Source organism: Leptodactylus fuscus, chromosome 4 (assembly GCF_031893055.1).
Source record: "Leptodactylus fuscus isolate aLepFus1 chromosome 4, aLepFus1.hap2, whole genome shotgun sequence".
Taxonomy (NCBI): Eukaryota; Metazoa; Chordata; class Amphibia; order Anura; family Leptodactylidae; genus Leptodactylus; species Leptodactylus fuscus.
In genome coordinates this window covers 150,464,088-150,489,382 of record NC_134268.1, presented here as the reverse complement: position 1 = coordinate 150,489,382, position 25,295 = coordinate 150,464,088, and positions in this window count along the sequence as shown.

Genomic DNA, 25,295 nt, shown 5'->3' with positions numbered 1-25,295 from the left:
ATATACCCACTCTGTGTCTCTACCTGCTTTCCATGACTACTTTAGTGGCAGTGAACAACCAGGCGACGGTCCCTTCATATGATAAGTGAAAAACAGAACGCAGATAAGACAAACAACAAGAACAAGAGGTCAAACTAACCAAGGGGTCGGAACCAAATGGACAACTAGATACAAAATCTGAATCCAGAAGAGTACTCAAGAGGTCAAAGCGAGGTCAGAATACAGAATATCAGAGAGAAAGTAATACTCTACCCATGTGTAGACGAATGGGATGTATGTGCGAAACCCAGAATCCACCCCAGACATGATTAGACAGTAAGATGTCAATCATAGATTAACTAAGGTTAACTCTTAGCGAACCAAAGGGAACACAGAGTACTGTGCTAAAACATAATACAACAAGAGACCCAGAAGCAGGGGATCATAAGTGGACACAACTCCTGTGGTGTGGCATGTGGCTGGAAGATGGCGCAGAAGTCTGCAAGGGCAAGGATGTTACACCAGTGAACACATATCCATTGCAATGCTGTACGTTGAGATTCCAATGCACTGAGCTAATATGTGATAGAGATTGTAAATCAGCTAAATGTAGAAGGTTTTCTGATGACCCAAGGACAAAGTTTTATTATAAATACTCTAATGCTTATTAAGTATATTATCCCATTTGGCAATTTTGCACCTTTCTGAAAATAAGCAAAGAATGAACAAAAATGATTCTGTTTATGGCTAATTGATTTCCTATGTTTATTAAAGAATAATATATATGTGACTGATTGGATTAGTGGCAAAGTATAGATAGGGTTAATATATATAGTAATAAAAATCAAAGGTTAGATATCGACATTCAAAGCTCTGCATGTACAAAACAAACATGCAAAGGAATTTTGCTTCTTATGTTATTTGTTAACCACCAGAGGACTAAATGAACAAATCATATGAAACAAAAATGAATATACTGAACTTGCTTTCTGTGAGTAAAAAGAACAGTGTGAAGAGTAGATTAGATGTATGAGCATTTTCTGAACTCCCTTTTCTTCTTTGTTCTCTAGAAGGCAAACTGCTGCTTCATCTCCCTCCAGCCATTGATAATACGATTCAAAAACATCAGAGGGAATCTAACCCAAGATAGGTGCATCACTCGAGGGAGCTTGCTAGTCTTTGTTTTACAGTGTGGTTCCGCTTGGAATCATGGAGTATTTGCAAGCAACATCTTATTTCATGGCCCTGCTCCTTAATTTGAGAGATTAAACTTAATGCTGTCCAAAGGGCTTTTCTATGAAGGTGGTTAGCATAGTCATGTAGGCACAGAAAATCAATTAATGCACTGACAGTACTTTTGCATCACATGACGGCCACACTAGCTCGGATGTCGATATGAAATAGCAAAGTAAACAATTAAAATTGAGATTTTGCTCTACATATTGTAAAATAAATCTGCATTGTTCTCATTGATGTATTTCATGAAGAACAAGAAGTGCTGAACAGCAAAATTGTATCAAATATTTATATATTTGTGTGCAGCCTAAAACTTAAGGATTCTACCTATCCTGAGGTCATTTAGTACAAGGAGGGTTTATTGTTTTCATTAGGGTGCCATCTGAATGAGGTTGCCATATCACGGTAGCTGGACTGAAAGTTTCTTCATGTTTTGCTTCTATTATACAGTTCCTTTACAAACGCAGTTTTTTTTTAGTGATTTTAACTGAAGGTAAACACCAGGAGTTTCATATTTGGTGGCATTTTATTTATTTTTTATTAGAAATATGTTTTTTTTCTGGTGCTTAAAGAGGTTTTCTGAGCAAAAAAGGCGCTATCTATGGGTTAATAAATGCACCCATATACCTTTAGCAGTGTTTTGAGTGATTTCTGGGTGTCTCATTCTTTCATAACATTTTAGATTTTATTTCTTTGTAGCCTTGTGAGACCTTGTATTTAGTGGATACCTAAAGACTTTGTAATCAGTTTTTATGACATTTTTTTGTTTTTGAGAAGTGAACTGAACAGAAAATATTAATCCTGGTATCTGAATTTTAAGGTTTATGGCGTTTATCATGTAGAATAATTAATGTATTCATTTTGTTTTAGGGGTTGTTACAGATGTAGAGATTCCGATTGTATTTTTTTTTTTTTTCATTAACATGTCCTGCATCTGTGCCACGTCCGTCGGTTTGAGTTTGGGCTACTCCTGATGGCATTGTCTAAGTGGTCTTCTGGTTTTTACCCTTGAACCCTATACAGTGGTCTAGTCTTTGCTGCAGGGAACCACAAGGTCAACTATCTCTATGAGTAGTCCCAGTGTAGGTAAAAGCTGACCCAGAGGCCAGAGAGGCACTGGTGTAAAGCACAGGCTGACCCACAGGCTAAAGTGTAGTCAAATCAAGTCCAAACGTCAGGGGCAGGCAGCATACACAAGAGATCAGCAGATGAGGATGGTATCAAAAACTGTCAGGAATCAAGAAGTTACAACACTAGAGCTCAACCTAGTATAAACACAAAACCATACGTCCCAACCGTCCCGTTCCGCGGGACATTCACGATTTCAGTGACGTGTCCTGTGGTCCCGGTTGGAGGGAGGTATGTCCCGATTTCATCTCAGATCTGCGTCCAGAGGCGCGCAGAGTGCAGCGAGGGAACGAGGAGAAGGTAAGTGTAATGTGGAGGTGGAACGTGAAACTGGGGGCCGATGAAGGAGAGGACGGCATGACACTGGGAGCAAAGGTGTGGGGACATGAATCTGGGGGCAGAGATGGAGAGGACATGAATCTGGGGCAGAGATGAGACATGAATCTGGGGGCAGAGATGTGGGGACATGAATCTGGGGGAAGAGATGGGGGGACATGAATCTGGGGGCAGAGATGGAGGGAACATGAATCTGGGGGCAGAGATGGAGGGACATGAATCTGGGGGCAGAGATGGAGGGACATGAATCTGGGGGAAGAGATGGAGAGGACATGAATCTGGGGGCAGAGATGGGGGGACATGAATCTGGGGGCAGAGATGTTGGGACATGAATCTGGGGGCAGAGATGGGGACATGAATCTGGGGGCAGAGATGGGGGACATGAATCTGGGGGCAGAGATAGGGGGACATGAATCTGGGGGTAGAGATGGAGGGGACATGAATCTGGGGGCAGAGATGGAGAGGACATGAATCTGGGGGCAGAGATGGAGAGGACATGAATCTGGGGGCAGAGATGGGGGACATGAATCTGGGGGAAGAGATGTGGGGACATGAATCTGGGGGCAGAGATGGGGGACATGAATCTGGGGACAGAGATGGAAGGGACATGAAACTGGGGGCAGAGATGGAGGGGGGACATGAAACTGGGGGAAGAGATGTGGGGACATGAATCTGGGGGCAGAGATGGGGGACATGAATCTGGGGACAGAGATGGAAGGGACATTAAACTGGGGGCAGAGATGGAGGGGGGACATGAAACTGGGGGCAGATGAAGGGTGTATATGAAACTGGGGGAGAGATAAAGGGGGGACATATAATTTACGGGTGACTGTAGGAGGATTATACTGTGTGCGGACACATGAAAAAATAATGAGAATGGGCGGAGTCAACACAAAAGTGGGCAGGGCTTTTGTCCCTCTTTCGGTTCTTCAATAGTTGGGAGGTATGCAAAACCCTTGCAGGAACTGGAATCCAAGGCTTTTTTTTGCTTAGGTACAGGTCAGAAGGCTGAGCAGTTTTAAGTACATATAACCTGCTAAGGATTGGTAGGGCTCACTGGTATATTCTTTAAACATTCAAGTTACTGAGGGGAAGGATACACCCCTCTATGGACAGGCCCAGGTGCCTTTGCAGCTACATTGCCAGAAACCAAGGTAACCAGAACATGGTGCTTGCTTGGAGTAGTAGTATGACAGTGATTGTAGACCACCATTGTTAAATAGCAAAATAAAGGCCAAACAGCCCGCAGAGATATTTTGGTTTTTTAAAGAAATTTTGTGGAGTAACATATGGAGTGTTTTTTTTTCTCCTTTATGCCTTTGTGAATGCGTAAATTTTTAGGGTAAATGAACATGTTATTGAAAAAAATGAAATGTCTACATTTCATCTTCACCTTTTGTTTCCATTCCTGTCTACCACTTAAAGGGTTAACAAACTTCCCAAATGCTGTTTGGATTATTTAATGGGTGCTGTTTTGAAAATTGGGTGATTTAAGGGGTCTCTAATATATAGACATTTAAAATACCCTTCAGAACTGAAGTTGGTGCTAAAAAATGGGCTCGGGAAATGTCCCTCTTTCAAGGACAATTAAGAGATGATGCCAACATAATCATAAGCAGGCATGTCAAACATGCGGCCCGCGGGCTGCATGCGGCCCTTTACAGGCATATCTGCGGCCTGCACAAAAGTCTCAAACTTTGTCTCTAAACTTTAGAGACAAAATTTGAGACTTTTGTGTGGGCCACAGATGTACAAAACTCACGATCAGCACTTGGAAAGTGATCGGTGGATTGGGGCGGCCCTGCTGGACGCAGCGCTGCTCCAGCGGCCGCCCCTCACCCATCGCAGAGAGCAGGTCTCCCTGCCTGCTCTCTGCCTGATCCGCTCTGCCCCCTCCTCCCTCCTCTCCGCCCCCTCCTCCCCACACGCCGGGTGACGTGGCCACGTAATCAGGCCCGCACCCGACGTGTGACTGCGTCCTACGCGGTCTCACAAGACCGCTGAGCAAGCTGAAGAGCAGAAGCAGGTAAGCTTCTGCAGAAGAAATTGTGATTTTTCTATCCTACGGATAGGGGATAAATACTAGATTTATGATGATGGGGGGGTTGGAGTGCTGGGGAAGGGATGGGGTGCTTGGGGAGGGGATGCTGGGGGAGGGGGGCTTTTTGATGTGTGCCTGGCCCTTCCTTGGGCTTGAGGACTGTTTCCCCCCCACCACCACCTTGTAATTCTTTCACTTGGGGGTTAATTGGAGCATTACAGTCTGTAGTACACCTATATTAATCCCCAAGTGCAAGAATTGCAAGTGGGTGGGAAAAAACAGTCCTCAGGCCCAAGGAAGAGCCAGACATCCAGAAGCCTCCCTCCCCCAGCCCCCCTTCTCCAGCAACCCCCCCCCCCAGCACTCCAACCCTTCCCCAGCACTCCAACACAATAATGGTGTCTGCCAGTTTTAAATGAGGTGCCATTTTACCGGCAATCGCAGGCACCCGGAGCAAGATTTGGGGCCTGCGTGCATTTTTATAGCAGCTGGGAGCCTCGTTAGGCTCCAGCCTGTCATTCTATACTTTCTATTGTAGGCTACTCTATGTAGCCTGCAATAGAAATGCCGGATTTTTGCGATGCATGGTATTAGTGATCAGTCCCCTAGGCCCTAGCCATTAGCTGCTGTGTGCGGCCCTCGCAACAACCTCTTGTTACTCATGTGGCCCTTGGGGTACCCTGAGTTTGACATGCCTGATCATAAGCATGGTAGAAAATATTTATTATCTAATTGGGAATTCTATATTTTTTCTTATATATTTCCTATTTTTCATAAATAAATGCAAAAGTTGACCAATGTTTAACACTATCAACAAGTACAATGTATCATGAAAAACAATCTTAACATCATTTGGGTAAGTTAAATGGCCATAAAGATTTTCTGCACTGTCAAAAGCAGCCTTTTCGCTGCCAAGGGTCTCTGGAAATTTTGCACCTCCAGTAGCCAGAGCAATTTTCACAGTTTTGAGATGGACAAATCAAACCTAAATTGCAACAAGAAAAAAGCATCCAACCCCCCCATACCTATATATTTTCTTAAAGTAGACACCTGCAGCATTGTCAGAATGCCACTTGGTACTGTATACGAACAGGCACCTTCATGCAATTTTGATTTAAAGTGAATGTTTTATGAAAAAATGCAAATAAATGTATATTAGTTGTTAAAAGCGGAAACCAAACAAAAAATTAAATGCACCAAACCTCCTAAAAATAAGAGTTCAACATGTGCAGAGTTCATACATATCACTATGGCCTGAACCTGCATGCACGTGTCTTCAGAAAATTGCTAGAACTGGAAGGAACAAAATTCTGCTTTGAAGCTGGAAATGTTAAAAAAGTATCATCCTATAAAATGTAGGGATTACACAATATGAAAAGTAAGTGAACCCCTAAACCATATATATTTTTTGAAAGTAGACAACCTGAAGATTACAAATGTCTTAATGGGTCATCGATAGCCACATCCACCTTCATGCAACTTTGCGACCAACACAAATAATTTTTTGAAAAAATACGCTAAAACACATTTGCACCTAAAACTCATGTTCAATCTCACATTCATATACAAAATACTTTTAAAATAATAGCTTATGGTGTATACAATGTGTAAATATACTATATGTACCGCAAACATCAACTACAACAAGAGCTCAGACTCCCTAAAACACGAATACAGAAGACAAGCAGGATTTTGCTGTTGTTCACTAATATGTTAAAAAGCTATACTGCACCTACCAAACTGTGACTGTGATACCAAAATCTAACTTTTTTCAGAGTACACAGCATACTGTATATAAAAAGACAAATTAATAGTTTATATATACAACCACCTTCATTCAACTTTGCCGCAAACAGAGATTGCTAGCAAAAATTGCGCAAAAATTCAAATTTGCCACTAAAGTGCGGCTCAAGAAATCCCTTTCTGCAAACATAATGTACTGTCCATAAAACTGCAATATGTGAGGAGTTCATACATACCACACATGTATATATTTACAGGGGCGGGTGTTAAAGAATCGCCAAAATCGCAGAAATGCGCCATCCCATTTTGTGCATGCAAATTAAATAGGACTTTACATAAAAATGTTATTTTCCATCCCCCTATAATAATTTTAGCAATCTATACGTTCATCTCTAGTGATAATCGTTATTACTATTATTTTAGTGTGTAACGGATATCACTAGAGACGTATTTTACTGTAGAAAGCTCAGGTATAAACAGGACAGGGATTGGGTGAAATGTAAACTTTATTTGCGACTTATATGTTGTGTAAGTGTTTGGTGCGACTTTTTTTTGGCTCTGCGACCTGAACAATGGTAAACGTCTGGGTCACAGTGCCAACAAACTTCCTGGTTATGTTCAGGAGGTATAACATAAGAATACCCCACTAGTAAAGCTCAGGGGGGAATTACATTATAACTGTATGTGACAATCAGAGACAAATGTATAGTATACGCTCTGATTGGCAGGAGAAGGGTTAATAGGGACAATAGAGTCCCTGCCACCCCCCTCCTGCTGTCACATACAAGTTATGCAGAGAGTCTGATGCAGAGAGACTGTTTCTCTGTCTTCAATTGCATTTTAAAGAGGAGAATTTCATCTTTAAAATGATATCAAGAACTCGATTATTGGATGTACAGTTTTGGAGCGATTCACTGTTGAAACGCTGTCGGGAATTGAGATCTGCAGTTGGATCTCAATGCCAAATAGTGTTTTCAACAGTGAATCGTTCCAAGACTGTAAGTAAAATCATCAAGTCCCTGGTATCATTTTAAAGATGAGAGTCTCTTCTTTAAAATGCATTTTAAAGCATCAAGATATGTTGAGGCAGTCCAGAGATATCGGCATTAGTAGGGAGGACATACTAAGTACGTCCTCCGCTACTGAAGTGCCATCTTGGGAGCACGTACAGTGTACGTGCCTGGCAGAGAAAGAGTTAAATGCTGCCGTCAATAGCAACCGTGGCACTCCCTCTTGTAGGCTTTGGCATATCTGTGAAGGAGGTTGCAGGAATATGATGCATTTACATGGCAGTCGTGGGCCTAAAGGCTGCTTTTGGTAAATTTCTGTAAAGGCAGGGCCTGAATGGTCTGAATATGACAGGTGATATAATAGATTGCACTACATACAGTAGGTAGTGCAATGTATTATAGAACTGATCAGAAGCCTGCGAGTTTAAGTCTTCTAGGGGAACTAAAAAATAGTATTTAAAAAAATGTAAAATGATAACAACACACTAATCCCACATCTCAAAATGTTTAATAATTTATTTAAACAGTATTTCTGTGTCTGTCACGGTGTACAGCACAAAAAATCTAAAAAAACAAAAAACAAAAAAACAATGCCAGACTTGACTTCGTGACCACATGCCAGAATTTTTAGCTTGGTTATAGAAAGAAAAGCATTTAAAAAGTGATCAAAAAGTGTTATGTTCCCCAAAATAGCATTAATAAGTAAGTCAGGTCTGCAAAAAATAAGCCCTCACACAATTCCATTTTGGAAAGTGGTGATGTAAAAAGAAAAATTTGTTATTAAAAAGGGTTTTACTTAAAAATTTAAAAGAAAACTACACAAATTTGGTATCAATTTAATGATATCGACCCACTGAAGAAATGTATAAGTAATTTAAGCTGTACAGTGAATGGTGCAAAACATATAGCATAAAAGGAAATGGCAAAATTCCTGCTTTTTTCTATTCTTTCCCAGTTTAAGTTTATAAAACTTAATCATGAGATTTTTCTACCCCATAATAGTGCTATTACATTCTATGCTCAACAATGTGAGCCGCAGATGAAACTTAACTTTTAGTAAATAACATAAAAAGAGGACCCCTATAAATAATGAAGAGATGAAGCAAAAATGTCAAAAAGGGGGTCATGGAATGGTCCATCCTCAAAGTCAATAGGAAAACTCTGTGGACTTTCTGTGAAAAATGTTATGGGAAAAAAATGCAATTAGTTTCCGCTGTGGTCTTTTCTGCAGCAATTTTTGGCTTGCTATGTTAGGTTTTAGCCTTAGACAGTTTTTCCACCTTACCTTGGTTAATGCTTTAATGCAAAGGGACTTGTCGAGAAAGGATTGGGGCATAAAATGTGATAATATGCATCCAAATTGCTATGGAATTGCTATCCGAATTGCTTTAGACAAGACAGTCTAAAGGTGCACCAGATTTCAGGAGAACCTGTCACAGTACAGAACACCCAATGACATGTATAGTATAATTCTCGATGTCCTCCTAATCAATTTCGAATTTTATTTTTAAAATCTGTAAATCCATTCAAAAGATATGGCCCTTAGTGTATTTATATTAACTCCTATTCTCCATGTGGCAGTAATATTTTGTTTTCGTCATAGGTAATAGGCCCCTAATAAATAGTGTCCCTTCGCCTGTGGGGCACTATTAGGGCCCTAATACCTGTGGGGAGCAATAATAGTGAATAGAGATGAGCGAGTAGTACTCGATCGAGTAGGTATTTGATCACATACTACGGTATTCGAAATACTCGTACTCGATCGAGTACCACTCGCTGTTCAAATATACAGTCCTATGAAAAAGTTTGGGCACCCCTATTAATCTTAATCATTTTTAGTAGAGATGAGCGAACAGTGTTCTATCGAACTCATGTTCGATCGGATATTAGGCTGTTCGGCATGTTCGAATCGAATCGAACACCGCGTGGTAAAGTGCGCCATTACTCGATTCCCCTCCCACCTTCCCTGGCGCCTTTTTTGCTCCAATAACAGCGCAGGGTAGGTGGGACAGGAACTACGACACCGGTGACGTTGAAAAAAGTAGGCAAAACCCATTGGCTGCCGAAAACATGTGACCTCTAATTTAAAAGAACAGCGCCGCCCAGCTTCGCGTCATTCTGAGCTTGCAATTCACCGAGGACGGAGGTTTCCGTCCAGCTAGCTAGGGCTTAGATTCTGGGTAGGCAGGGACAGGCTAGGATAGGAAGGAGAAGACAACCAACAGCTCTTGTAAGAGCTAAATTCCAGGGAGAAGCTTGTCAGTGTAACGTGGCACTGACGGGCTCAATCGCCGCAACCCAGCTTTCCCAGGATCCTGAATGGAATACACTGTCAGTGTATTCCCGTATACCCGATATATACCCCGATACCCGTTCCAACGGTGTGCCCCCCCACCTTCACCCCAGAAATACCCTGCAAGTCCCCTAGCAATAGAATTGGGGCTATATACACCCACAATTTTTACTACTGGTATACAGTGCCATTGTCTGACTGGGAATTCAAAGAATATATTGGGAATACAAATACCCTCATTTCTTGCTACTGCCATATAGTGCCAGTTTCTGACTGGTAATTCAAAGAATATATTGGGGTTACGTGCACCCACAATTTTTACTACTGGTATACAGTGCCATTGTCTGACTGGGAATTCAAAGAGTATATTGGGAATACAAATACCCTCATTTCTTGCTACTGCCATATAGTGCCAGTTTCTGACTGGGAATTCAAAGAATATATTGGGGTTACGTGCACCCACAATTTTTACTACTGGTATACAGTGCCATTGTCTGACTGGGAATTCAAAGAATATATTGGGGTTATAAATACCCTCATTTCTTGCTACTGCCATATAGTGCCAGTTTCTGACTGGTAATTCAAAGAATATATTGGGGTTACGTGCACCCACAATTTTTACTACTGGTATACAGTGCCATTGTCTGACTGGGAATTCAAAGAATATATTGGGAATACAAATACCCTCATTTCTTGCTACTGCCATATAGTGCCAGTTTCTGACTGGGAATTCAAAGAATATATTGGGGTTACGTGCACCCACAATTTTTACTACTGGTATACAGTGCCATTGTCTGACTGGGAATTCAAAGAATATATTGGGGTTATAAATACCCTCATTTCTTGCTACTGCCATATAGTGCCAGTTTCTGACTGGTAATTCAAAGAATATATTGGGGTTACGTGCACCCACAATTTTTACTACTGGTATACAGTGCCATTGTCTGACTGGGAATTCAAAGAGTATATTGGGAATACAAATACCCTCATTTCTTGCTACTGCCATATAGTGCCAGTTTCTGACTGGGAATTCAAAGAATATATTGGGGTTACGTGCACCCACAATTTTTACTACTGGTATACAGTGCCATTGTCTGACTGGGAATTCAAAGAATATATTGGGGTTATAAATACCCTCATTTCTTGCTACTGCCATATAGTGCCAGTTTCTGACTGGTAATTCAAAGAATATATTGGGGTTACGTGCACCCACAATTTTTACTACTGGTATACAGTGCCATTGTCTGACTGGGAATTCAAAGAGTATATTGGGAATACAAATACCCTCATTTCTTGCTACTGCCATATAGTGCCAGTTTCTGACTGGTAATTCAAAGAATATATTGGGGTTACGTGCACCCACAATTTTTACTACTGGTATACAGTGCCACTGTCTGACTGGGAATTCAAAGAATATATTGGGGTTATAAATACCCTCATTTCTTGCTACTGCCATATAGTGCCAGTTTCTGACTGGTAATTCAAAGAATATATTGGGGTTACGTGCACCCACAATTTTTACTACTGGTATACAGTGCCATTGTCTGACTGGGAATTCAAAGAGTATATTGGGAATACAAATACCCTCATTTCTTGCTACTGCCATATAGTGCCAGTGTCTGACTGGGAATTCAAAGAATATATTGGGGTTACGTGCACCCACAATTTTTACTACTGGTATACAGTGCCATTGTCTGACTGGGAATTCAAAGAATATATTGGGGTTATAAATACCCTCATTTCTTGCTACTGCCATATAGTGCCAGTTTCTGACTGGTAATTCAAAGAATATATTGGGGTTACGTGCACCCACAATTTTTACTACTGGTATACAGTGCCATTGTCTGACTGGGAATTCAAAGAATATATTGGGAATACAAATACCCTCATTTCTTGCTACTGCCATATAGTGCCAGTTTCTGACTGGGAATTCAAAGAATATATTGGGGTTACGTGCACCCACAATTTTTACTACTGGTATACAGTGCCATTGTCTGACTGGGAATTCAAAGAATATATTGGGGTTATAAATACCCTCATTTCTTGCTACTGCCATATAGTGCCAGTTTCTGACTGGTAATTCAAAGAATATATTGGGGTTACGTGCACCCACAATTTTTACTACTGGTATACAGTGCCATTGTCTGACTGGGAATTCAAAGAGTATATTGGGAATACAAATACCCTCATTTCTTGCTACTGCCATATAGTGCCAGTTTCTGACTGGGAATTCAAAGAATATATTGGGGTTACGTGCACCCACAATTTTTACTACTGGTATACAGTGCCATTGTCTGACTGGGAATTCAAAGAATATATTGGGGTTATAAATACCCTCATTTCTTGCTACTGCCATATAGTGCCAGTTTCTGACTGGTAATTCAAAGAATATATTGGGGTTACGTGCACCCACAATTTTTACTACTGGTATACAGTGCCATTGTCTGACTGGGAATTCAAAGAGTATATTGGGAATACAAATACCCTCATTTCTTGCTACTGCCATATAGTGCCAGTTTCTGACTGGTAATTCAAAGAATATATTGGGGTTACGTGCACCCACAATTTTTACTACTGGTATACAGTGCCATTGTCTGACTGGGAATTCAAAGAATATATTGGGGTTATAAATACCCTCATTTCTTGCTACTGCCATATAGTGCCAGTTTCTGACTGGGAATTCAAAGAATATATTGGGGTTACGTGCACCCACAATTTTTACTACTGGTATACAGTGCCATTGTCTGACTGGGAATTCAAAGAGTATATTGGGAATACAAATACCCTCATTTCTTGCTACTGCCATATAGTGCCAGTGTCTGACTGGGAATTCAAAGAATATATTGGGGTTACGTGCACCCACAATTTTTACTACTGGTATACAGTGCCATTGTCTGACTGGGAATTCAAAGAATATATTGGGGTTATAAATACCCTCATTTCTTGCTACTGCCATATAGTGCCAGTTTCTGACTGGTAATTCAAAGAATATATTGGGGTTACGTGCACCCACAATTTTTACTACTGGTATACAGTGCCATTGTCTGACTGGGAATTCAAAGAGTATATTGGGAATACAAATACCCTCATTTCTTGCTACTGCCATATAGTGCCAGTGTCTGACTGGGAATTCAAAGAATATATTGGGGTTACGTGCACCCACAATTTTTACTACTGGTATACAGTGCCATTGTCTGACTGGGAATTCAAAGAATATATTGGGGTTATAAATACCCTCATTTCTTGCTACTGCCATATAGTGGCAGTTTCTGACTGGTAATTCAAAGAATATATTGGGTTTACGTGCACCCACAATTTTTACTACTGGTATACAGTGCCATTGTCTGACTGGGAATTCAAAGAGTATATTGGGAATACAAATACCCTCATTTCTTGCTACTGCCATATAGTGCCAGTTTCTGACTGGTAATTCAAAGAATATATTGGGGTTACGTGCACCCACAATTTTTACTACTGGTATACAGTGCCATTGTCTGACTGGGAATTCAAAGAATATATTGGGGTTATAAATACCCTCATTTCTTGCTACTGCCATATAGTGCCAGTTTCTGACTGGTAATTCAAAGAATATATTGGGGTTACGTGCACCCACAATTTTTACTACTGGTATACAGTGCCATTGTCTGACTGGGAATTCAAAGAGTATATTGGGAATACAAATACCCTCATTTCTTGCTACTGCCATATAGTGCCAGTGTCTGACTGGGAATTCAAAGAATATATTGGGGTTACGTGCACCCACAATTTTTACTACTGGTATACAGTGCCATTGTCTGACTGGGAATTCAAAGAGTATATTGGGAATACAAATACCCTCATTTCTTGCTACTGCCATATAGTGCCAGTGTCTGACTGGGAATTCAAAGAATATATTGGGGTTACGTGCACCCACAATTTTTACTACTGGTATACAGTGCCAATTTCTAACTAGGAATTCAAAATGCGCAAGGCTCCCGGAAAGGGACGTGGACGAGGCCGTGGGCGAGGTCGGGGGAATGGTTCTGGGGAGCAAGGTAGCAGTGAAGCCACAGGGCGTCCCGTGCCTACTCCTGTGGGGAAGCAAGCATTGCGCCACTCCACAGTGCCAGGGTTGCTTGCCACATTAACTAAACTGCAGGGTACAAACCTTAGTAGGCCCGAGAACCAGGAACAGGTCTTGCAATGGCTGTCAGAGAACGCTTACAGCACATTGTCCAGCAGCCAGTCAGACTCTGCCTCCTCTCCTCCTATTACCCAACAGTCTTGTCTTCCTTCCTCCCAAAATTCCGAAGCTTTACAGAACAATAACCCAAACTGTCCCTGCTCCCCAGAGCTGTTCTCCGCTCCTTTCATTGTCCCTCAACCTGCCTCTCCACGTCACGATTCCACGAACCTAACAGAGGAGCATCTGTGTCCAGATGCTCAAACACTAGAGTCTCCTCCATCTCCGTTCGATTTGGTGGTGGATGACCAGCAACCCACCCTCATCGACGATGATGTGACGCAGTTGCCGTCAGGGCATCCAGTTGACTGGCGCATTGTGCGGGAGGAGGAGATGAGACAGGAGTTGGAAGAGGAAGTGGTGGATGATGAGGACACTGACCCGACCTGGACAGGGGGGATGTCAAGCGGGGAAAGTAGTGTGGATGTTGAGGCAGGTGCAGCACCAAAAAGGGTAGCTAGAGGCAGAGGCAGAGGTCAGCAGCTTAGGCGAAGCCAGGCCACACCCGGAATCTCCCAAGATGTTCCAGTTCGTACCCAGCCCCGAAAAACTCCCACCTCGAGGGCACGTTTCTCGAAGGTGTGGAGTTTTTTCAAGGAATGCGCCGAGGACAGATATAGTGTTTAGAGATGAGCGAACAGTGTTCTATCGAACTCATGTTCGATCGGATATTAGGCTGTTCGGCATGTTCGAATCGAATCGAACACCGCGTGGTAAAGTGCGCCATTACTCGATTCCCCTCCCACCTTCCCTGGCGCCTTTTTTGCTCCAATAACAGCGCTGGGTAGGTGGGACAGGAACTACGACACCGGTGACGTTGAAAAAAGTAGGCAAAACCCATTGGCTGCCGAAAACATGTGACCTCTAATTTAAAAGAACAGCGACGCCCAGCTTCGCGTCATTCTGAGCTTGCAATTCACCGAGGACGGAGGTTTCCGTCCAGCTAGCTAGGGCTTAGATTCTGGGTAGGCAGGGACAGGCTAGGATAGGAAGGAGAAGACAACCAACAGCTCTTGTAAGAGCTAAATTCCAGGGAGAAGCTTGTCAGTGTAACGTGGCACTGACGGGCTCAATCGCCGCAACCCAGCTTTCCCAGGATCCTGAATGGAATACACTGTCAGTGTATTCCCGTATACCCGATATATACCCCGATACCCGTTCCAACGGTGTGCCCCCCCACCTTCACCCCAGAAATACCCTGCAAGTCCCCTAGCAATAGAATTGGGGCTATATACACCCACAATTTTTACTACTGGTATACAGTGCCATTGTCTGACTGGGAATTCAAAGAATATATTGGGAATACAAATACCCTCATTTCTTGCTACTGCCATATAGTGCCAGTTTCTGACTGGTAATTCAAAGAATATATTGGGGTTACGTGCACCCACAATTTTTACTACTGGTATACAGTGCCATTGTCTGACTGGGAATTCAAAGAATATATTGGGAATACAAATACCCTCATTTCTTGCTACTGCCATATAGTGCCAGTGTCTGACTGGGAATTCAAAGAATATATTGGGGTTACGTGCACCCACAATTTTTACTACTGGTATACAGTGCCATTGTCTGACTGGGAATTCAAAGAGTATATTGGGAATACAAATACCCTCATTTCTTGCTACTGCCATATAGTGCCAGTTTCTGACTGGGAATTCAAAGAATATATTGGGGTTACGTGCACCCACAATTTTTACTACTGGTATACAGTGCCATTGTCTGACTGGGAATTCAAAGAATATATTGGGGTTATAAATACCCTCATTTCTTGCTACTGCCATATAGTGCCAGTTTCTGACTGGTAATTCAAAGAATATATTGGGGTTACGTGCACCCACAATTTTTACTACTGGTATACAGTGCCATTGTCTGACTGGGAATTCAAAGAGTATATTGGGAATACAAATACCCTCATTTCTTGCTACTGCCATATAGTGCCAGTTTCTGACTGGGAATTCAAAGAATATATTGGGGTTACGTGCACCCACAATTTTTACTACTGGTATACAGTGCCATTGTCTGACTGGGAATTCAAAGAGTATATTGGGAATACAAATACCCTCATTTCTTGCTACTGCCATATAGTGCCAGTGTCTGACTGGGAATTCAAAGAATATATTGGGGTTACGTGCACCCACAATTTTTACTACTGGTATACAGTGCCATTGTCTGACTGGGAATTCAAAGAGTATATTGGGAATACAAATACCCTCAGTTCTTGCTACTGCCATATAGTGCCAGTTTCTGACTGGGAATTCAAAGAATATATTGGGGTTACGTGCACCCACAATTTTTACTACTGGTATACAGTGCCATTGTCTGACTGGGAATTCAAAGAATATATTGGGGTTATAAATACCCTCATTTCTTGCTACTGCCATATAGTGCCAGTTTCTGACTGGTAATTCAAAGAATATATTGGGGTTACGTGCACCCACAATTTTTACTACTGGTATACAGTGCCATTGTCTGACTGGGAATTCAAAGAGTATATTGGGAATACAAATACCCTCATTTCTTGCTACTGCCATATAGTGCCAGTGTCTGACTGGGAATTCAAAGAATATATTGGGGTTACGTGCACCCACAATTTTTACTACTGGTATACAGTGCCATTGTCTGACTGGGAATTCAAAGAGTATATTGGGAATACAAATACCCTCATTTCTTGCTACTGCCATATAGTGCCAGTTTCTGACTGGGAATTCAAAGAATATATTGGGGTTACGTGCACCCACAATTTTTACTACTGGTATACAGTGCCATTGTCTGACTGGGAATTCAAAGAGTATATTGGGAATACAAATACCCTCATTTCTTGCTACTGCCATATAGTGCCAGTTTCTGACTGGGAATTCAAAGAATATATTGGGGTTACGTGCACCCACAATTTTTACTACTGGTATACAGTGCCATTGTCTGACTGGGAATTCAAAGAGTATATTGGGAATACAAATACCCTCATTTCTTGCTACTGCCATATAGTGCCAGTTTCTGACTGGGAATTCAAAGAATATATTGGGGTTACGTGCACCCACAATTTTTACTACTGGTATACAGTGCCATTGTCTGACTGGGAATTCAAAGAATATATTGGGGTTATAAATACCCTCATTTCTTGCTACTGCCATATAGTGCCAGTTTCTGACTGGTAATTCAAAGAATATATTGGGGTTACGTGCACCCACAATTTTTACTACTGGTATACAGTGCCATTGTCTGACTGGGAATTCAAAGAGTATATTGGGAATACAAATACCCTCATTTCTTGCTACTGCCATATAGTGCCAGTGTCTGACTGGGAATTCAAAGAATATATTGGGGTTACGTGCACCCACAATTTTTACTACTGGTATACAGTGCCATTGTCTGACTGGGAATTCAAAGAGTATATTGGGAATACAAATACCCTCATTTCTTGCTACTGCCATATAGTGCCAGTTTCTGACTGGGAATTCAAAGAATATATTGGGGTTACGTGCACCCACAATTTTTACTACTGGTATACAGTGCCATTGTCTGACTGGGAATTCAAAGAGTATATTGGGAATACAAATACCCTCATTTCTTGCTACTGCCATATAGTGCCAGTTTCTGACTGGGAATTCAAAGAATATATTGGGGTTACGTGCACCCACAATTTTTACTACTGGTATACAGTGCCATTGTCTGACTGGGAATTCAAAGAGTATATTGGGAATACAAATACCCTCATTTCTTGCTACTGCCATATAGTGCCAGTTTCTGACTGGGAATTCAAAGAATATATTGGGGTTACGTGCACCCACAATTTTTACTACTGGTATACAGTGCCATTGTCTGACTGGGAATTCAAAGAGTATATTGGGAATACAAATACCCTCATTTCTTGCTACTGCCATATAGTGCCAGTTTCTGACTGGGAATTCAAAGAATATATTGGGGTTACGTGCACCCACAATTTTTACTACTGGTATACAGTGCCATTGTCTGACTGGGAATTCAAAGAATATATTGGGGTTATAAATACCCTCATTTCTTGCTACTGCCATATAGTGCCAGTTTCTGACTGGTAATTCAAAGAATATATTGGGGTTACGTGCACCCACAATTTTTACTACTGGTATACAGTGCCATTGTCTGACTGGGAATTCAAAGAGTATATTGGGAATACAAATACCCTCATTTCTTGCTACTGCCATATAGTGCCAGTTTCTGACTGGGAATTCAAAGAATATATTGGGGTTACGTGCACCCACAATTTTTACTACTGGTATACAGTGCCATTGTCTGACTGGGAATTCAAAGAATATATTGGGGTTATAAATACCCTCATTTCTTGCTACTGCCATATAGTGCCAGTGTCTGACTGGGAATTCAAAGAATATATTGGGGTTACGTGCACCCACAATTTTTACTACTGGTATACAGTGCCATTGTCTGACTGGGAATTCAAAGAGTATATTGGGAATACAAATACCCTCATTTCTTGCTACTGCCATATAGTGCCAGTTTCTGACTGGTAATTCAAAGAATATATTGGGGTTACGTGCACCCACAATTTTTACTACTGGTATACAGTGCCATTGTCTGACTGGGAATTCAAAGAATATATTGGGAATACAAATACCCTCATTTCTTGCTACTGCCATATAGTGCCAGTGTCTGACTGGGAATTCAAAGAATATATTGGGGTTACGTGCACCCACAATTTTTACTACTGGTATACAGTGCCATTGTCTGACTGGGAATTCAAAGAATATATTGGGAATACAAATACCCTCATTTCTTGCTACTGCCATATAGTGCCAGTGTCTGACTGGGAATTCAAAGAATATATTGGGGTTACGTGCACCCACAATTTTTACTACTGGTATACAGTGCCATTGTCTGACTGGGAATTCAAAGAATATATTGGGAATACAAATACCCTCATTTCTTGCTACTGCCATATAGTGCCAGTGTCTGACTGGGAATTCAAAGAATATATTGGGGTTACGTGCACCCACAATTTTTACTACTGGTATACAGTGCCAATTTCTAACTAGGAATTCAAAATGCGCAAGGCTCCCGGAAAGGGACGTGGACGAGGCCGTGGGCGAGGTCGGGGGAATGGTTCTGGGGAGCAAGGTAGCAGTGAAGCCACAGGGCGTCCCGTGCCTACTCCTGTGGGGCAGCAAGCATTGCGCCACTCCACAGTGCCAGGGTTGCTTGCCACATTAACTAAACTGCAGGGTACAAACCTTAGTAGGCCCGAGAACCAGGAACAGGTCTTGCAATGGCTGTCAGAGAACGCTTACAGCACATTGTCCAGCAGCCAGTCAGACTCTGCCTCCTCTCCTCCTATTACCCAACAGTCTTGTCTTCCTTCCTCCCAAAATTCCGAAGCTTTACAGAACAATAACCCAAACTGTCCCTGCTCCCCAGAGCTGTTCTCCGCTCCTTTCATTGTCCCTCAACCTGCCTCTCCACGTCACGATTCCACGAACCTAACAGAGGAGCATCTGTATCCAGATGCTCAAACACTAGAGTCTCCTCCATCTCCGTTCGATTTGGTGGTGGATGACCAGCAACCCACCCTCATCGACGATGATGTGACGCAGTTGCCGTCAGGGCATCCAGTTGACCGGCGCATTGTGCGGGAGGAGGAGATGAGACAGGAGTTGGAAGAGGAAGTGGTGGATGATGAGGACACTGACCCGACCTGGACAGGGGGGATGTCAAGCGGGGAAAGTAGTGTGGATGTTGAGGCAGGTGCAGCACCAAAAAGGGTAGCTAGAGGCAGAGGCAGAGGTCAGCAGCTTAGGCGAAGCCAGGCCACACCCGGAATCTCCCAAGATGTTCCAGTTCGTACCCAGCCCCGAAAAACTCCCACCTCGAGGGCACGTTTCTCGAAGGTGTGGAGTTTTTTCAAGGAATGCGCCGAGGACAGATATAGTGTTGTCTGCACAATTTGCCTCTCGAAATTGATTAGGGGCTCTGAGAAGAGCAACCTGTCCACCACTTCAATGCGCCGTCATTTGGAATCCAAGCACTGGAATCAGTGGCAGGCAGCAACGGCAGGACAAAGGCCGACTGCCGTTCACGCCACTGCCACTGCCTCTGCCTCTGCCTCTGCCACTGCCACTGCTGACTGTGCTGGCGATGCACTCCAGAGGACGAGCCAGGACACCACTTCATCTGCCTCCGCCACTTTGTTGACTTCTACCTCATCCTCCCCTGGTCCTGTCTTATCTCCTTCTCCTGCACCATCAAAGGCACCATCAGGCGTTTCTTTACAACAACCCACCATCTCTCAGACATTGGAGCGGCGGCAGAAATACACTGCTAACCACCCACACGCGCAAGCCTTGAACGCCAACATCGCTAAACTGCTGGCCCAGGAGATGTTGGCGTTCCGGCTTGTTGAAACTCCCGCCTTCCTGGACCTGATGGCAACTGCGGCACCTCGCTATGCCGTCCCTAGCCGTCACTACTTCTCCCGGTGTGCCGTCCCCGCCTTGCACCAGCACGTGTCACTCAACATCAGGCGGGCCCTTAGTTCCGCGCTTTGCACAAAGGTCCACTTGACCACCGACGCGTGGACAAGTGCATGCGGACAGGGACGCTACATTTCACTGACGGCACACTGGGTGAATGTAGTTGAGGCTGGGACTGCTTCCCAAACTGGCCCGGTGTACCTCGTCTCCCCGCCTAACATTCCTGGCAGGGACACGAGAAGAACACCCCCCTCCTCCTCCTCCTCCTCTACCGCCTCCTCCTCCGCCACCGCCTCCTCCTCCGCCACCGCCTCCTCCTCCGCTGTTAGATTGACCCCAGCTACGAGTTGGAAACGTTGCAGCACTGGCGTTGGTAGACGTCAGCAGGCTGTGCTGAAGCTGATCAGCTTGGGGGACAGACAGCACACTGCCTCCGAGGTGAGGGATGCCCTCCTCGATGAGACGGCAATATGGTTTGAGCCGCTGCACCTGGGCCCAGGCATGGTCGTTTGTGATAACGGCCGGAACCTGGTAGCAGCTCTGGAGCTTGCCGGACTCCAACATGTTCCATGCCTGGCCCACGTCTTCAACCTAGTGGTGCAACGTTTCCTAAAGAGCTACCCCAATGTTCCAGAGCTACTGGTGAAAGTGCGGCGCATGTGCGCCCACTTTCGCAAGTCGACAGTAGCCGCTGCTAGCTTAAAATCTCTCCAGCAACGCCTGCATGTGCCACAACACCGGCTTTTGTGCGACGTCCCCACACGCTGGAACTCAACGTTTCAGATGTTGAATAGAGTGGTTGAGCAGCAGAGACCTTTGATGGAATACCAGCTACAAAACCCTAGGGTGCCACAAAGTCAGCTGCCTCAGTTTCACATCCATGAGTGGCCATGGATGAGAGACCTTTGTGACATCCTACGGGTCTTTGAGGAGTCCACAAGGAGGGTGAGCTCTGAGGATGCGATGGTGAGCCTTACAATCCCGCTCTTGTGTGTTCTGAGAGAATCCCTGATTGACATCAGGGATAACTCAGATCACACAGAGGAGTTAGGGATAGCATCCGATCCGTCACAGCTGGAGAGTAGGTCCACACATCTGTCCGCTTCACTGCGTTTAATGGAGGAGGAGGAGGAGGAGGAGGAGGAAGAAGAGTTGTCCGATGATGTGATGGTGATACAGGAGGCTTCCGGGCAACTTCGAATCGTCCCATTGTTGCAGCGCGGATGGGTAGACATGGAGGATGAGGAGGAAATGGAGATTGAACTTTCCGGTGGGGCCAGAGGAGTCATGCCAACTAACACTGTGGCAGACATGGCTGAGTTCATGTTGGGGTGCTTTACAACCGACAAGCGTATTGTCAAAATCATGGAGGACAACCAGTACTGGATCTTTGCTATCCTTGACCCCCGGTATAAAAACAACATCTCGTCTTTTATTCCGGTAGAGGGGAGGGCCAATCGCATCAATGCTTGCCACAGGCAATTGGTGCAGAATATGATGGAGATGTTTCCAGCATGTGACAGTGGCGGCAGGGAGGGCAGTTCCTCCAGTAGGCAACCAAGTTCTCACCGGTCCACACAAACGAGGGGCACACTGTCTAAGGTCTGGGACACCTTGATGGCACCCCCTCGCCAAAGTGCCGCCACGGAGGGTCCTAGTGTCACCAGGCGTGAGAAGTATAGGCGCATGTTGCGGGAATACCTTTCCGACCACAGCCCTGTCCTCTCCGACCCCTCTGCGCCCTACACGTATTGGGTGTCGAAGTTGGACCTGTGGCTTGAACTTGCCCTATATGCCTTGGAGGTGCTGTCCTGTCCTGCCGCCAGCGTCCTATCTGAGAGGGTGTTCAGTGCAGCCGGTGGCATCATCACTGACAAGCGCACCCGTCTGTCAGCTGAGAGTGCCGACCGGCTCACTTTGATAAAAATGAACCACCACTGGGTAGAGCCGTCATTTTTGTGCCCACCTGTGTAAAGCACCCCAACATGAAACTCCATGTCTGTACTCAACCTCTCCAATTCCTCCGCATCCTCATACTCATCCACCATAAGCGTTGCACAATTCTGCTAATACTAGGCTCCCTCCACCCTGATTTCCCCCAACTCTGCTGGTTAGAGGCTCCCTCCACCATGAATTTGCCCAAACTGGGCTGTTTAGAGGCTCCCTCCACCATGAATTGGTCCAAACTGGGTTTTTTAGAGGCTCCCTCCACCATGAATTTGCCCAAACTGGGCTGTTTAGAGGCTCCCTCCACCATGAATTGGTCCAAACTGGGGTGGTTAGAGGCTCCCTCCACCATGAATTTCCCAAAACTTGGCTGTTTAGAGGCTCCCTCCACCATTAATTGGTCCAAACTGGGCTGGTTAGAGGCTCCCTCCACCATGAATTTGCCCAAACTGGGCTGTTTAGAGGCTCCCTCCACCATTAATTGGTCCAAACTGGGCTGGTTAGAGGCTCCCTCCACCATGAATTTGCCCAAACTGGGCTGTTTAGAGGCTCCCTCCACCATGAATTGGTCCAAACTGGGCTGGTTAGAGGCTCCCTCCACCATGAATTTGCCCAAACTGGGGTGGTTAGAGGCTCCCTCCACCATTAATTGGTCCAAACTGGGCTGGTTAGAGGCTCCCTCCACAATTAATTGGTCCAAACTGGGCTAATTAGAGGCTCCCTCCACCATGAATTGGTCCAAACTGGGTTTTTTAGAGGCTCCCTCCACCATGAATTTGCCCAAACTGGGCTGTTTAGAGGCTCCCTCCACCATGAATTGGTCCAAACTGGGCTGGTTAGAGGCTCCCTCCACCATGAATTTCCCAAAACTTGGCTGTTTAGAGGCTCCCTCCACCATGAATTTGCCCAAACTGGGCTGTTTAGAGGCTCCCTCCACCATTAATTGGTCCAAACTGGGCTGGTTAGAGGCTCCCTCCACCATGAATTTGCCCAAACTGGGGTGGTTAGAGGCTCCCTCCACCATTAATTGGTCCAAACTGGGCTGGTTACAGGCTCCCTCCACCATGAATTTCCCAAAACTTGGCTGTTTAGAGGCTCCCTCCACCATTAATTGGTCCAAACTGGGCTGGTTAGAGGCTCCCTCCACCATGAATTTGCCCAAACTGGGCTGTTTAGAGGCTCCCTCCACCATTAATTGGTCCAAACTGGGCTGGTTAGAGGCTCCCTCCACCATGAATTTGCCCAAACTGGGCTGTTTAGAGGCTCCCTCCACCATGAATTGGTCCAAACTGGGGTGGTTAGAGGCTCCCTCCACCATGAATTTCCCAAAACTTGGCTGTTTAGAGGCTCCCTCCACCATTAATTGGTCCAAACTGGGCTGGTTAGAGGCTCCCTCCACCATGAATTTGCCCAAACTGGGCTGTTTAGAGGCTCCCTCCACCATTAATTGGTCCAAACTGGGCTGGTTAGAGGCTCCCTCCACCATGAATTTGCCCAAACTGGGCTGTTTAGAGGCTCCCTCCACCATGAATTGGTCCAAACTGGGCTGGTTAGAGGCTCCCTCCACCATGAATTTGCCCAAACTGGGGTGGTTAGAGGCTCCCTCCACCATTAATTGGTCCAAACTGGGCTGGTTAGAGGCTCCCTCCACAATTAATTGGTCCAAACTGGGCTAATTAGAGGCTCCCTCCACCATGAATTGGTCCAAACTGGGTTTTTTAGAGGCTCCCTCCACCATGAATTTGCCCAAACTGGGCTGTTTAGAGGCTCCCTCCACCATGAATTGGTCCAAACTGGGCTGGTTAGAGGCTCCCTCCACCATGAATTTCCCAAAACTTGGCTGTTTAGAGGCTCCCTCCACCATGAATTTGCCCAAACTGGGCTGTTTAGAGGCTCCCTCCACCATTAATTGGTCCAAACTGGGCTGGTTAGAGGCTCCCTCCACAATTAATTGGTCCAAACTGGGCTAATTAGAGGCTCCCTCCACCATGAATTGGTCCAAACTGGGTTTTTTAGAGGCTCCCTCCACCATTAATTGGTCCAAACTGGGCTGGTTAGAGGCTCCCTCCACAATTAATTGGTCCAAACTGGGCTAATTAGAGGCTCCCTCCACCATGAATTGGTCCAAACTGGGTTTTTTAGAGGCTCCCTCCACCATGAATTTGCCCAAACTGGGCTGTTTAGAGGCTCCCTCCACCATGAATTGGTCCAAACTGGGCTGGTTAGAGGCTCCCTCCACCATGAATTTCCCAAAACTTGGCTGTTTAGAGGCTCCCTCCACCATTAATTGGTCCAAACTGGGGTGGTTAGAGGCTCCCTCCACCATTAATTGGTCCAAACTGGGCTGGTTAGAGGCTCCCTCCACCATTAATTGGTCCAAACTGGGCTGGTTAGAGGCTCCCTCCACCATGAATTTCCCAAAACTTGGCTGTTTAGAGGCTCCCTCCACCATTAATTGGTCCAAACTGGGCTGGTTAGAGGCTCCCTCCACCATGAATTTGCCCAAACTGGGCTGTTTAGAGGCTCCCTCCACCATGAATTGGTCCAAACTGGGCTGGTTAGAGGCTCCCTCCACCATGAATTTCCCAAAACTTGGCTGTTTAGAGGCTCCCTCCACCATGAATTGGTCCAAACTGGGCTGGTTAGAGGCTCCCTCCACCATGAATTGGTCCAAACTGGGGTGGTTAGAGGCTCCCTCCACCATTAATTGGTCCAAACTGGGCTGGTTAGAGGCTCCCTCCACCATTAATTGGTCCAAACTGGGCTGGTTAAAGGCTCCCTCCACCATGAATTTGCCCAAACTGGGGTGGTTAGAGGCTCCCTCCACCATTAATTGGTCCAAACTGGGCTGGTTAGAGGCTCCCTCCACAATTAATTGGTCCAAACTGGGCTAATTAGA